Raw genomic sequence first — 6,000 nt, forward strand, 5'->3', positions numbered from 1 at the left:
CCCCCCTCAGCCTTCTCTTGTGAAGGCTGAACAGGTTCAGGTCCTGTAGCCTCTCATTGTAGGGTCTGCCCTGCTGTCCCCGGATCATGTGGGTGGCCCTCCTCTGGAGCCTCTCAATGTTGTCCACATCCCTCTTGAAGTGGGGTGCCCAGAACTGGACACAGTATTCCAGCTGTGGCCTGACCAGTGTCGCATAGAGGGGGAGGATCACCTCCTTGCACCTACTTGAGATGCACCTGTGGATGCACGATAGGGTCCAGTTAGTCCTGCAGACCGTGACCTCGCATTGTCGGCCCATGTTCATCTTGGAGTCAATGATGACTCCAAGAGCCCTTTCTGCCTCTGTGCTCTCAAGAAGGGAGTTTCCCATCTTATAAGTGTGCTGCTGGTTACTACTGCCCGAGTGCAGCAGTATGCACTTGTCAGAATTGAAACACATCCTGTTTTTGTTAGCCCACCTCTGCAACCTATCCAGGTCTTTCTGCAGTCTTTCCCTCCCTACTAGCGTGCCCACCTCACCACAAATTTTGGTATCATCAGCAAATTTGAACAGGCTGCTTTTCACCCCATCGTCCAAATCGCTGATAAAGAAATTGAACAGTGCGGGCCCAAGGACCGAGCCCTGGGGGACTCTGCTGTCCACTTCCCCCCAGGTCAAATATGACCCATGCACCACCACCCTCTGAGCACTACCCTTCAGCCAATTTGCAATCCATCTGACTGTGTAGGCATCAATGCCACAGTCGCCTAGTTTTTTAATGAGGATGGGGTGGTCGACAGTGTCAAAGGCCTTGCTGAAGTCCAGAAAGACTACATCCACGGCGACACCTGCATCCAATGCTTTTGTGACCTGATTGTAAAAGGCAATCAGGTTGGTCTGACATGACCTGCCCCAATGAAACCGTGCTGGTTGCCCTTGAGCATCATCCCCGATGCCAGCCCATCACAGATGTGCTCCTTGATGATCTTCTCAAAGAGTTTCCCCAGGATTGAGGTAAGACTGATGGGCCTATAGTTGCCCGGGTCCTCCCTCCTCCCTTTCTTAAAGATGGGGACCACATTGGCTATCCTCCAATCATCTGGCACCTGGCCTGAGCACCACAAGCGCTCGTAAAGCTGTGCCAAGGGCCCTGCAATAACCCCTGCTAGCTCCCTCAACACCCTGGGGTGGAGAGCATCTAGACCTGCTGACTTGAACACGTCCAGCCCCTCCAGAAGCACTCTAACCAGGTCCTCCTCAACCTTAGGTCTTGAGGCGTTCTCCTCGAGTCCGTCTTGAATCACGGTAGGGGAGTCCCGGTCCCTGCACAAGAAAACGGAGGTGAAGAATTTGTTAAAGAGGTCTGCCTTCTCCTCTGGTGCAACCACCAGATTGCCCAGCGTATCTTGCAGGGGCCCCACATTTCCCAGTGCCTTCTTCATCTTCCCTATATATTTGAAAAAGGACTTTTTATTATCTTTGATCTTGGATGCTAGTCCTAGCTCTATGTTTGCCTTAGTGTGAGAGCAGTTGCCCCAGAAGAGCCTGAAGGAGTGGGACCTGCAGGCAGCAGTTGGACCCTCAGCAGCACGGCATGCAACTGGCAGGAGAGGCTCCCTGCTAGGCTCCAGGATCCCCTACAAGAGGCTGCAGCCAGTAGGAGAGGCTCCCCAGATCCAGCAAAGATCTGAGCAGCGACCTGAGAGGTTCCCAGCTCTACTTTGAGCTCTTCCAATAAGAGGCCAGGAAGCTCAAGGTGAGGCCGGGGCTCCAGGAAGGTTAAGACCCATAGCAGCTTAGAGTGGTACTGGTAGCTGTGTGGTAGAGTTTCTACCTGCCATGTAGGAGGTTCAAGTCCCAGCTGTGATGACTTAGGGTAAGTGAAGTGACAGAGAGAAATGGCTTGTTGCAGTGGAAAGAAGTCATTGTGTTGTCCTTCTTCCCCCCTCCCGGTACCTAGGCCCTATATTCCTTGTTATTTGACATTTTGTACCTTTTATATTTTGCCCACCAGTATTGTTTGTTCCGCTGTTCGTGTTTTATATTTTATTAACCCTGTCTTTTGTCAACTGGATGAATATGTCTATGATTGTAAGTGTCTAACCTTTATTGAATTCTGCCCCTCAGGGCGTTGTAGTGTACCCTATACCCCCTGGTTTATATTGATTATGTTCCCATTACTGTTCTCTCATTAAAAAGTACATGGTTAAGTCCCCATTAGTGATCTGGCTCTGCTCTATAGGGGGAAGAGGGTCCCTACACCTCTCACAGTGCTTGTGCACCTGCTCTGATCCCTTCAATTGGAGAGGGGGTACCTCTTGGAGTACCGCCTGGGTTACAGCTACAGTTCAGAATTTTATTGTGGCATAGAAATAGTCCGCATTGAGGTACAGAAAATAAGCTCAAACTGGTTTTGATTTGTCTAAGTCATGAGCATTTAAAAATTGCCCATTGAGCATACACGATAGAGATTTTTGCTAAGGTTGTTAAGTGCATGCCAGAAGATTGATGGGCCGCATGTCCATATATCAGAAGTTCTCATCAGCACTAGGAATTCATTTCTCAAAAGCTTGCACACATGCAGTTGTCCATTGAGGGAGGGCTTATCTGGGGAAGGTGAGATGCTTTCAACTTCTGGAACCACTTTTTTCATAGGTTCCGCAGAGGGAACCTACTTATATTCTGTAGCTATTGTTGCTGAAAGTTCCTGTGTTCATGTTTTCTATTGGAATTTCAGTTCATTTACTATAATCAACTGGTGAAGGTATATACATACAAAGATGGACAGGACAGCCTACTATGTAGCTTACTGCAGCACACATAACCTAGGGTATGGGCATAAATTCACTTTGATCAGTTTCAAACAGGGAGGGGAAACTACTGCTTGGGAGGCCATGGTACCCTGTTACACTCTACCTGCTACATGTGCATGAGCCTGTAGCAACAAAATCTTAGAATCATAGAAAATTAGAGCAGGAAGGGACCTCAGGAGGTCTAGTTCAACCCCCTGCTCAAAGCAGGACCATCCCCAACATGATTATTCTAGGCAGGGCTTTATCAAGTCAAACCTTAAAAACCTCCAAGGATGGAGATTTCACCACCTCTGTAGGTAACCCATTCCAGTGCTTCACTACTATCCTAGTGAGAGAGTTTTTTTTCCTAATATCCAACCAAAATCTCCCTTGCTACAACTTTTGCTCTTTGTTCTGTCATCTGCTACCACTGAGAACAGTGAGCTAAACCACCCCAACAATAATGCTGAGTGAAGCAGGGTTAAACATGCAAATGTAGCAGACAGTGTAACAGCTGCTGCATGGTACAGAGCAGCTGCTCCCCCTCCCCTTTTGAAACTGCTCAAGTGAAATGAATGTTTCTGGCTACCCCTCCTTTACCCCTTTCAATATTCCTAGTATTGTCTTGAGCAACATTTTTTTCACTTCTCTGGGGTTTGGGCTACTTTGAATCTGGTCACAGAGCACTGTTCAGCAAATTGTTTTCTGGGTACTTTGCCCTCACTAGAAGCAATGGTCCATTTCATTGACCCTGGGGAAGGATTAGGCGATTAGTTATGAATTGGTTATACTTAGTGCATGTGAGGAGCCGTGCTAAGCAGATAGTATATGGAGCAGGGAGCTGACATTTCTTATACAGAAACATTCTGGAGGCTGGGGACCTCCGTGAGTGGCTGTTTTAACAGAGCAACCAACTCCGGTCCTATGAACCCCCAAAATTATTATTTTATCTTTAAGGATGCGGAGAAAGCCCAAAGCCTTGCTCTAGCTAAAGCAGGAAATTATTGAAGGAAATCCTATGCCTTGTATTAAACAGGAGGTAAGACTAAATAGTTACAATTTTTTTTCGGGCTTTGTAAGCTATGAAGCTTGTGCACACAGTGCTCATTCCTGCAGTTTATCTTATTTAATTCCATACCCATTTGACTTCCAATGCTTCTGCTTCAGACTTTATAGTGGGACACAGAGATCCCAGCATAGGGTCTGGCTCATCCTGATTCTGGCCTAGACACTTGCACTGGTGTGCTCTCCTCTTCCTTGTTTTATCTTTCACATTGGGAGATGCACTATGATTATCCTGATGTTTGCCTCAAACCAATTTGCAGCATGGTCTTAAAACAGCTTATTCTGAGGTGGAATCCAACAGCACTTTGGTTGGGCACAAAGATGTAAAATGTGGGGAGCCCAGGTCAAATAAAAACCTCCCTAAAAACTTAGCTTGGGTCCAGAATGAAAACAGAAATTTGTCCAGAGGTGACTTCTACAAGGTAACAGTGGGATGTCTACATGTGTGCTTTAATGCGTAGTAGACTATTTTAGTGAACATTAAAGCATAACATAAAAAACTGTAACATTATTCTAATGCACAGTAAAATAGTCTACTATGCATTAAGCATCACTAGAAAAGTGTGCAAATGCAATACTGTGCATTAGTGCAACCTAATGCATATTAATTTAGTATCTCACATTAGAGGTACTAAATTTAATGTGCAGTAGAAAAGGCACATAAATGCACATGTAGACATGCCCAATGTTACTCTAGGATAGTACAAACAGAACTGATTTTACTGCAATAGCAGAAACTGTATTTATGGGAATCCAAAGTGAGGTTTTTCCCCCCAATCAACCTAGGGGGTGCGGGGGAAGCTTCATTGTGGATTTGAGTACTGGTCTGGGGTGGGTAGCAGTTCAACTCTGGCTTCATCCCTAGGCTAAAGGCCAAAGCAAGAGCTGAACCTCTGCCTGGCTCTGCTGCAGCTTACCCTCAGCTCTGCCTCCAGCCTCAATCCAGCCAGGTCAGGAGCAACTGCTGCTGCCACAGGTAAAACAATAGGAACATAGAACAAGAGGAACCTTCCTGACTCAGAGTCCAGTCCTTGCTATAACAAGCAACCACATCATGTAGTCACTTCCATAAAGTGATAAAACGTGTTCTTATTAGAAGGCTATTCCAAAAATCTCTGTTCACTGCGGGTTATAAATCTAATGTCAAACCTGAAGTCAGGCATAGCTAATTTATGTCTATTTGTTCTTGTCCCAGCATTATCCATTAGCTTAAACGGCACTTCTCTCTCCCTGGTGCCTACCTCCCGAGGTGCTTGTAGATGACAGTCTCATCTCAGAATAATTTTGTTAGGCTAAACAAGACAAGCTCATCTTGTCTCTTCTACAATAGGTTCTCCATTCCTCTCATCATCCTTTCAGCCATTCTATGCACCTGTTCAACTTTGAACTTACCTTTCTTTAACAGGTGACCAAAATTATGCACAATAATTTCACCAAGACCTTTATCAGTTGACATTATTAATACTATTTCAAGCATTAACACTTCCCTCTCTGTATTGGGAACTTTTTCTCAGACATCCAAAGATAACAATTGCTTTGTTTACAGTCATATTACACTAGAAGCTCATAGTCATCCTGTAATCAGTTAGTTCACTCAGGTCTTTCTCTTATTATTTGAGAAGGTCACTAGTTGGAAATATAACAGAAATTGTTATTATTAATCCATAAGAGCATGACCTTCCACTTCTATTTTATCCCATTTCTACTACTTCATTCTTCATTCAGTTCTTCCAGTATGATATCCCAGTCCTAGGACCTACTGGGGATGCTACTCAGCTTTGTTTTCAGGAATTGTCACTAGCCTATTCCTACATGTTGTGACAAGGTCATTAATGAAAATATTAAATAAGAGTATCCTAAAAGCAACTCCACTAGTAAACTACCTGCATTCCAATGCTTCAACAAAACCTACCGTCATCTCCATTTTAACCAGTTTCTTCTCTACATTACAACTCCTAAAGTACAGTTTTCCCCCAGCTAACTAATGATGATTTCCCATTTCACACTCTATCAAATCCTTTACTGAAGTGCAAAAACTCGGTTTTACTGTATTCCTTTTTTATAAAAACCAGTTATTTTATCAAAGAAATACAACAAATTAGTCTGATACCTGGCAGATGCCCTTAATAAACACATTGCATTTCATTCCCATTGTCACATGAT

Source organism: Alligator mississippiensis, chromosome 2, assembly GCF_030867095.1.
Source record: "Alligator mississippiensis isolate rAllMis1 chromosome 2, rAllMis1, whole genome shotgun sequence".
In the NCBI taxonomy this organism is placed as follows: Eukaryota; Metazoa; Chordata; order Crocodylia; family Alligatoridae; genus Alligator; species Alligator mississippiensis.